Source organism: Mus caroli, chromosome 2 (assembly GCF_900094665.2).
Source record: "Mus caroli chromosome 2, CAROLI_EIJ_v1.1, whole genome shotgun sequence".
In the NCBI taxonomy this organism is placed as follows: Eukaryota; Metazoa; Chordata; class Mammalia; order Rodentia; family Muridae; genus Mus; species Mus caroli.
Window position 1 is genome coordinate 156,803,847 of NC_034571.1, and position 10,044 is coordinate 156,813,890.

Here is a 10,044-nt window from a genome sequence, read left to right on the forward strand (position 1 = left end):
AAAACAGACAGTAGACGCTAGCTTTCTTTTTGTAGCCATGAGGGCGAAATGGAAAGGGGGAACTGATAAAGATGTTTGCTGAGCATATACTTAACACTCAGCACTCAGCCAGCTCAGCTGACCCAATAGTCTTGTGTCCAGGACCTTCCTGGATTCAGAACTACGCACACGGGAATCCACTCAATCCCAAGCGAACCAGAATGGCTAATCACTCTAGATCTGGTTTTACCTTCTTATAGTCTGTGAGGCTGGCTCTCTGGCAGGAAACTGGAGATTGAGGTTGAGACAATTCTGTGACTGTTACTGCAGAATTCAAGGATTGTTCCTAAACAGTGTGAGGTAGGATTGGTAGCTCAGAAAGCCTTTTCTCTAAGGGACCAGCGCTTACAACCTAGATGTCAGCCTCAGGACACTTATTGAATAAATAGCTCAGGCGATTTTCTCCTTCTAAAACGTATCTAAAATAGTATATATTAAAGGTTTGGGGAGGGAGTGGGTTTTTGTTTTTGTTTTTGTTTTGGAGGAGAGGGAGGGTTGAAACAGGTTCTCATGTAGCCCAGGCTGGCCCTGAATTCTCTATGCAACTAAGGGTGGTCTTGAACTTTGGCTTCTCCTGCCTCCATCGCCAGAATGCTGGGATTACAGATGTACAGCATCACTCCTGGTCTGTCTGGTGCTGGGGATACTGCACACAGGACCTGTGCATGTTAGGCACTCTACCAAGTGAGCTACACCCCCCAGGTTTAGTGTAAGGTGCTGTGTAGATTCTCTGCCATATCCCTAGCAATACGTACACATATAGAATATTATATGTATTATGTATAATACATTACATATTATATATTATGTATAATATATTGCATATTATATATGTTTATTTTCTTTCTTGCTTTTTTACACCCTGACCACAGATTCCCCTCCTTCCTCTTCTCCCAGTCCCTCCCCCACCTTCCCTCTGTCCACTCCACATCCACTCCTCCATTTCCCTTCAGACAGGGGCAGGCCTCCCAGGGACAGCAACCAACCTCACCAAGGCATATCAAGTTGCAGCAAGACTAGGCACCTCCCTCTTGAATTGAGGCTCTAGGAGGAAAACCAGTAGAAGGAAAGGGTCCTTAAAGCAGGCAAGAGTCAGAGACAGCCCAGCTCCCACTGTTAGGGGTCCCACAAGAATCCCGAACTACATAACCACAGCAGATCTGCAGAGGACCTACGTCAGAGCCACACAGGATCCATGTTATCAGCTCAGTCTCTGTGAGCCCCAGTGAACACAGGTTGATTGATTTGATTCTATGGGTTTTCCTGTGGTGTCCTTGACTTCTCTGGCTCCTACAATCCTTCCTCCCCTCTTCTGTCGAACTTGCCAAGCTCCACCTGTGGCTGTGGGTCTCCAAACTCCAATCAGTTTCCATTGGTGGCTGGATGAAGCATCTCTGAGAGACACCAATCAATGAGTACAGCAGACTCTCAGTAGGAATCCTCTATTCTGTGTCTCCAGGCTGTCTGGTTCCTGGCCCCGCAGGCACTGTTACCTTGAGCTACCTCTCACGCTGGACCAATCACTGGTTGGCTACGCCCACAACTTCAGCGATACCTTTACCCCAGCACACTTTGTAGGCAGGACAAATTGTAGGTCAAAGGTTTTATGTCCCAGTCCCTCCACTGGAAGTCTTGCCTGGTTACAGGAGATGGTCAGTTCAGGCCTCATATCCCTCATTGCTTAGTCTTAGCTAGGGTCACCCACATAGATTCCTGGGAGTTCACATTGTACTTAGTTTCTAGCTTGTTCCGGAGATGCGCGTTCCAGTTCTCCCAGCATGCTCCTCAGACCTGATTCCTCCTGTTCCTGTACCCACCCCCTACCCAGACTCTCCCACCCAGACACACCCACCTCCACCCCCACCCCAAGTCTATTCTATTTCCTTATCATAGGGAGATTCATGAGTCCCCTCCCCCACCCCTCCTTATTACTTAGTTTGTCTGGGTCTGTGGATTGTAACATGGTTGTTCTTTATAGCTACTATCCACTTACAACTGAGTACATACCCTGTTTGTCTTTCTGAGTCTGGGTTACGTCACTCAGGATGATTTTTCTCTACTTCTGTCCATTTGCCAGGACATTTCATGATGTCATTGTTTTTTTTATTTTTCTTTATTTATTAATTTATTCATTGTTTTATTGTTTGTTGTTGTTGTTGTTTTGGTTTTTTGAGACAGGGTTTCTCTGTATAGCCCTGGCTGTCCTGGAACTCACTCTGTAGATCAGGCTGGCCTCGAACTCAGAAATCTGCCTGTCTCTGCCTCCCAAGTGATGAGATTAAAGGCACCACCTCTGCCCGGCGTACCACATTTTTGTTATCCATTCTTTAGCTGAGGAACATCTAGGCTGGAAGTCACTATTGTAATCCAGGCATAGGTGTGACCTGGCAGGGACAGGAGAAGGTGCCTTGCCTCAGCTCGTGTCCAGGGGCTCCCAGGCTCAGCCTCTCTTTTCATTTGTGTGAATTTCCCCTTTCCCTCACAGTGTGCTGTGGTCTCACCCCTCAGTGATGCTGGCAGTGCAGCCCAGGGAGGAATTTGGCGGGGGTTTCCCTGAGAGTCAGAATTTGCCTTGCGTGTTGGAGGGGTGAGCCCCTGCCAAAGCCCCTCATGTTTGCCCATGGCTCTTAGGAAACTGGAGACCTTCTGGAACTCAAAGGGAATCCTCTGTACATCTAGTCCAGCCATGTCCCCAACACCAGGCTAACCATGTTAGTCACATGCTCTGCGCACAGATCTGCTTCAAGTCTTTTGCTCTAGCATGTCATCCAATTTTTCTGGGAGGGAGCCAGAGGGAACATATTTTAGGCTTTGCTGGGCTCTGTCGAGGCAGCGTGAACAGACACGATCAGCTTGGAAGTGGATAGGCTGCCGCCTGGATGGGAGCACATTGTTCTGGAGAAATAGCAAATCTGCTCCCGAGCCTCAGTTTCCACATCTGTAAAATGAGAGTAATTAAGCAGCCACGAGGGCTTATGGGACACAAAGTATACAAAGTGCTGAAAAAGGATACAATGTATATAAAGTATATAAAGTACATACTGCTAAAGGACTCCAGAGATAGAGTTGATAATTACTACTTAGTGTTGTCGGACAGCACTGAAACTGTTCGTTCACAATTTTTGCAGGGTCTCCTATAAAATAGGGAACATTGCTTCCAACCGGGTTAGGAATTAGCTCAACCTAGTGTGATCTGGAGCCCATGTGCAGGCTGCTGGTCTCCTTCTGATCTTTCTGGCGGCGTTGGTGGATAGAACTCAGGCCATCACACAGGCTAGACAAGCTCTGGACTCCTGAGTTACATCTCCAGCCTTCTTTTAAAATATTTCCTTTTTGCCGGGCGTGGTGGCGCACGCCTTTAATCCCAGCACTCGGGAGGCAGAGGCAGGCGGATTTCTGAGTTCGAGGCCAGCCTGGTCTACAAAGTGAGTTCCAGGACAGCCAGGGCTATACAGAGAAACCCTGTCTCGAAAAACAAAAAATTTTTCCTTTTTTATTGGGGAGGAGTGGTGCGTGTCACAGTAAGTGGGGGCATGGGGGGGGGGCTGGAGGACAACTGGCTTGAGCCTTTTTTTCTCCTCCCAATGTGTGCTCCCAGGGATTGAATTCAGGACTTCAGGCTTGGCCTCATAGAGACATGTCACTGGCCTCCCGGGCCCTCTTTCTACTTTTTATTTTAAGACAGAGCCTTACTCGGTCTTCCAGGTTGACCTTGCACTTAACGAGTTTGTGATCCTCCTGCCTCAGCCCCTGGAGTAGCTAGGATGACTGGAAAGGGCCACTGTGCCCATCTCAGTGTCTCTCTGTTAAACAAATTGGGCAACTGAAATACAACTGGAGGAAATATCTGGCCCAAGTAATAAACAGACGCTCTCCTGGCCACGGGATGCCAAGCTGGGTTGTTGCCCAAGATGTCAGCATATATAGCCTTCGCCTGACACCGTCTTCCTTTCATCTCCAGCTGTGTTTTCCTTGGACCACAGCCCAGCTTGGGGAAGCTGAATCAGCCGTCTCCCCTCCTGCCCCTCCTCCCCCACTCCAGTGCCCACCCAAGTTGCTCCTTAGGAATTGACACCACCTCCCTTGTGCAGGGAGCTGCAGCTCATGTGCCTGTATGGGTCATCATAGGCGGGCCTGGGAACACATGACTGGAGACCTGGGGTGGGGGACATGAGAAAGGGCAGCTGTCTGACCATAAAGACTCTGATTACATCTGTTTCCAGAATGCAGCGGACAAAACAGTCCCTGCGGAGCCTGGACATTCACCAAATGGGGAAAAGGGAAATACAGGCTGGGGCTTTCTGAGTTCAGCTGGGAAGAACTGTGGCTGCCTCTCTGAGATTACTAATGTTTGAAGATGAATCTTCTGTGTTCCTCTTTTCTTTCCCATTTCCTCCTTGAAAACCAGTTCCTTTTTTTGCCAAAGAGACATCTGCCTAGTCTCAGGTGGCCTTTCCAGGTTCGAAACCAGTTGGTTTCAAAGTTTCTTTCAAGGTGCTGTCTCTTCAGGTTCTACCTAGGGTCATGGTATCTACTGACCTGGGCCTCTCCATCTCGACCCTGATGTGATGTGGGCCTTGAGCAGACTCTGACTCCCTTATTTTATTTATTGCTCTTGCTGTTTTCTTGTGGTGGCACTGGGCCCAATCTGTACTAGGCAAGAACTCTACTCTGCTTTGATCCCTAGTTCTTCTTCCTCTCCTTCTTAATTAATTAATTAATTAATTAGTAAGTTAGTTAGTTAGTTACTGCATGTGAGGGGCTTGCCTACCTGTATATATGTGCACTAATTGTGTGACTGGCGTCCAGAGAGGTCAGAAGAGGGCAATGAATCCCCTGAAAAAGTTGTGAGCTGTTGGGTGGGTGCTGGGAATTGAACCCAGATCCTCTGGGAGAGCAGCCAGTGCTTTTTTTTTTTTTTTAGATTTATTTAAAAGTACACTATAGCTGTCTTCAGATGTGCCAGAAGAGTGCATCAGATCTCATTACAGGTGGTTGGGAGCCACCATGTGGTTGCTGGGTCTTGAACTCGGAACCTTCAGAAAAGCAGTCAGTGCTCTTACCCGCTAAGCCATCTCTCCAGCCTCCTACTCATTGTTTTTGAGACAGGATCTCTCTATGTAGCCATGGCTGACCTGAAACTTGCTATGAAGACCAGGCTGATTTCAAACTCACAGAGATCTGCCTGCAGTAGCCTGTGTTGGCCTCTTGTCTTGTGCTGAGATTAAAGGTGGGATAGGCCATCACACTCCTGGGCCCTTCCTTCTTTCTATGTTTTTATGTGTTTGTGTGTGTGTGAAAGGTGAGAAAGAGATGGATGAGTAGAGCCATTGTGCCCATCTTAAAGTCTCTCTGTTAAACAGACTGAAGGACTCAAGTACAGCTGGTGGAAATATCTGGTCCAAGCAAATAAACAGAAGCTACAATGGCTTCTGGGTATGTGTATACATACATACATACATCATACATACATACATACATACATACATACATCATACATACATACATCCATACATCATACATACATACATCATACATAAACACACACACATATATGTATATATACGATTGAGAGAGACAGAGGTAACCAGACAGACAGACAGACAGACAGTGAGCAAATATGTGAGTGTGCATATGGAAGCCAGGGGTCAACTTCAGGTTTCCTATATCAGGTGCCAGTCTCTCACTTGGCCAGGGTCTCACCATGCACCGCCTAGACTGTGAGCAAGCTTGTAGATTTCTGTAGTGCTCCCTTCCCTGGGACAAGCATTTTTTTTTTTAACTACTCCTACGCAGTGTTTTCAAAGGTGTTCTGGGTCCAACCCGAGGGCCTCACGCTTTTCCATCAAGCTCTTTAGGAGCTGATATGTTATGTGGCCCTCATTCCTTTCCCTTTTCCTCTTTCTCAGCTTGACTGACTCAGAGCCTCCACCCTCCTGCCCTCCCTGGTCCTAGGTCTCCTGACTCTCTGGGCTTCATTACACTTTCCAGCCTAAAATGGTTAGGGGAAGTGGGTGGGGCATCTATAGCAGGGCAGTCTAGGTGGCTGGTTTCACCAGCTGGAGATAAGATACCCACACTACCACAGGAAGAGGCGGCAGAGGCACTCTTGAATTTCCAGAATCTTCTAATTTTAACATCTCTGGAGCTGGAAGACTAGGGCTTCTTCATCTGACAAGGACCACCAACTAATTCACAGCGTCCAGCCCTCCTCCCCGCTCCACTGACGTAGATCTAAGCTGTGATCACCCTACCTGACTAGCGCCCTACTCTGCTTCCCCCCTCCGCCCCCACCCACAGGGTTTTCCCTGTCCAATTACATTAAGGCAGCAGGAGGCCTGTGATTGGGTGATTAGACAGGGACATGGCCTTAACTAGTGACAGGTTATGATAGCATATCATTATGATATGATGTCATAAGGTTAGATATCATAAGGTTAGAATAATTGGGATAAAGCTTTTATCCTTATCAACTGGTTCTGAAATTATTGTCTTGGCATCTTGTAAATTGAGAGTTTATTGATACATAAATCTGATTGGTTAATTATAAGCTTTAAGAGTTTTGATTTAGGGGGCTGGAGAAATGGCTTAGTGGTTAAGAGCACGGTACTGCTCTTCCAAAGGTTCTGAGTTCAAATCCCAGCAACCACATGGTGGCTCGCAACCATCCGTAATGAGATCTGACGCCCTCTTCTGGTGTGTCTGAAGATAGCAACAGTGTACTTATATATGCTGGAGCAAGCCAGGCTGGAGTGAGCAGAGGTCCTGAGTTCAATTTCCAGCAACCACGTGATGGCTCACAACCATCTGTACAGCTATAGTGTACTCATATACATAAAATAAGTAAATAAATCTTTTTAAAAAAAAGAGTTTTGATTTAGCTGAGTGGTGGTGACACACGCCTTTAATCCCAGCACTTGGGAGGCAGAAGCAGGAGGATTTCTGAGTTGGAGGCCAGCCTGGTCTACAAAGTGAGTTCCAGGACAGTCAAGGTTATATAGAGAAACCCTGTCTCGAAAAACAAACAAACAAACAAACAAACAAAAAAAGAGTTTTGATTTAGTTGGTTACTGGGTAGGTGTTGTGATGGCTGACCATGGGGTGGAGTCATTTCGGGAGGGGGGGGAGCTAGCTGGAGAGAGCTGCTGGCAGCAGGAGTGCTGGAAGCCAGCTGGCCCCACCAGAAAGTTGGCAGGTTCATTTTCTTAATATTTCCCCCCCACACTTTTTCTTCTCCATCTCAGATTATGACAACCTCCTTTACCCAAGTAAAGCCCACATCCACACATCCAGGTATTTCTGAAAGACGTTGCTCTGTGAGTCCCAGCGATGCCAAGCTACCTCAGAAGTCTGCTGGACCTCACCTCCCTCCCTACAGCCTAGTCTCTCTGTACCAAGCAAAACTTTCTTTTAGAGAGTGGAAGAGAAGCTGAGAATGGTGGCAAATGGTCCCAGGGGAACGGAGACAAGGGAATCGGGAGTTCAAGGTCATCCTTGGCTACTTAGTAAATTTGGGGGCCAGCCTGGGTTTTCCTCTTTCTTTCTCTCTCTCTCTCCAAACACTCTACAACTGGACTAGACTCTTCCAGAGGTCCTGAGTTCAATTCCCAGCAACCACATGGTGGCTCACAACCACCTGTAATGGGATCTGATGCCCTCTTCTAGTGTGTCTGAAGACAGTGTGACAGTGTACTCATATACATTAAATAAATAAATAAATCTTTAAACACAAAAACTTTAAAGCCAGGCTGCCTCAAAAAAAAAAAAAAAAAAAGGTGGGAGGGAGTAGAAACCACACACAGACACACACACAGGCACAGAGAGAGAGAGAGAGAGACAGAGAGAGAGAGACACACACACTCACACACTCACAGACAAATACACAGAGACACAAAGACACACACAGACACATACACAGAGACACAGAGACACACACACAATCACACACACAGAGACACACACACTCACAGAGACACACACTCACAGACACACACTCACACACAGAGACACACACTCACAGACACACACACTCATACACAGACACACACACTCACACAGACACTCACACACTCACAAACACACACACACAGACACACACACTCACAGACACACACACAGACACACACAGACTCACACTCACACACAGACACACACACTCACAGACACAACAGAGACACACACACACTCATACACAGACACACTCACACACAGACACTCACACACTCACAGACACACTCACACACAGACACACACAGAGACACACACTCACAGACACACACAGAGACACACACTCACCGACACACAGAGACACACACACTCACAGACACACAGAGACACACACACTCACAGACACACACTAAGACACACACACACACAGAGACACACACACTCATACACAGACACACACACTCACACACACACACACTCACACTCAGACACACACAGACACACACAGACACACACACAGACACACACACTCACAGACACACACACACTCACACACAGACACACACTCACACAGACACACAGTCACACACGCTCACACACACACACTCACACACACACACAGACACTCACACACTCACAGACACACCCACACACAGACACACACACACTCACACACTCACACACTCGAGTCTCTAAGGGACTTAGCTTCTCCTTTAATCCATCAATCTGTCACTATTTGGACCACACAAGAAGCTTGATCAGCCGCAGGTTCTGTCTGCCTTTCCCCTACCATACAGAGCTGTACTCTCACGTGACATCCCCTCACAACATCTACCATCTACATCATTGTGTTTACTTAATTTCTTTTTTTTCCTTTTTTTATTTTTTTGAGCTGGTCTCATTTGACCCAGACTAACCTTGAACTCTCTGTGTTCAAGGAGATGACTCTGAACTTCCTCCTGCCCCCACCTTCCCCTCCCAACCACTAGGGTCGCGGGCATGTGCCACCACACCCAGTTGTTTTCTTGGTCCTTTACAGCCTGGGCCTTCCTGTGTACTCTGAGCCAGGCTAGTCCTCCTGTTTACACTAACTCCATAAACATTTGTTGAATTCAAGGATGGGTGGATGTCACCATGTGTGACCCCTCAAAGGGAGGAGATTCCGTGGCGTGGTGGCAGTGGCCGTGTGGGCCCTGGCCTAATTCCCTGCTGAGCCTCTAAGCTCTTTTCTGCTTCTTGCTGGCACGTCTGTCTCTTGCATTTCTCCAGGGTTATGTGGAGTTGGTCTGCAGCCAGGAATGTCATACTTCCCTAATCCCTTCTGAGGCTCTGCAGAGCCCTATGGTCATGGGAGGTGCCCCCTTGGGATCTCAGTTGGCTGTGCAGACATCTCTACTTTTAGATCCAACCCACTCCAGGCTGCCCTGGAGCGGCAGTGCGTGCCTTTGGGTCCTGGTGTGGGAGAGGCTACTGGCCATGTTAAACTCTCTCACTGTCTCCCAAGGCAGAACTTCAGGCCTGAGGTTAGACCAACCATGATCCCAAACAATTTGTAATAGAGCAGCTTTTCTTTCTTTATAAAGATTTCTTTTTTGTGTGAATAGCCTCATGTGAGTGCAATGCCTGTGGAGGCCAGAGGAGGGCAGCAGACACCCCTAGACATGGAGTTACAGGCAGTTGAGTTTCCGAACATGAGAGCTGCGAACCAAACATCTGTCCCCAGAAAGGACAGTGCATGCTCTTAACCACTGAGTCATCTTAGTCATCCAGCATCAGTCCCCACATCGTTCTTTGGTGTGTTATGTGTGTGCCATGTATGCTGGGTCATGCATGTGAAGGTGGTTGGAGGACGACTTTGGAGTCTCTTCTACCTTTGTTCCAGGGATTGAATCAACTCATAAGGCTTGTGCATCCGGCACTTTGACCTGCCATCTCAATGGCTTTTACATTTTTTTTTTTAATTCACTGTGGGTGGCTGGCACTTGTAACCTTGTAACCTCAGCACTGGGGAGGCTGAGGCCAAAGGATTGCCTTGAGTTCCACTCAGTCTACATGAGA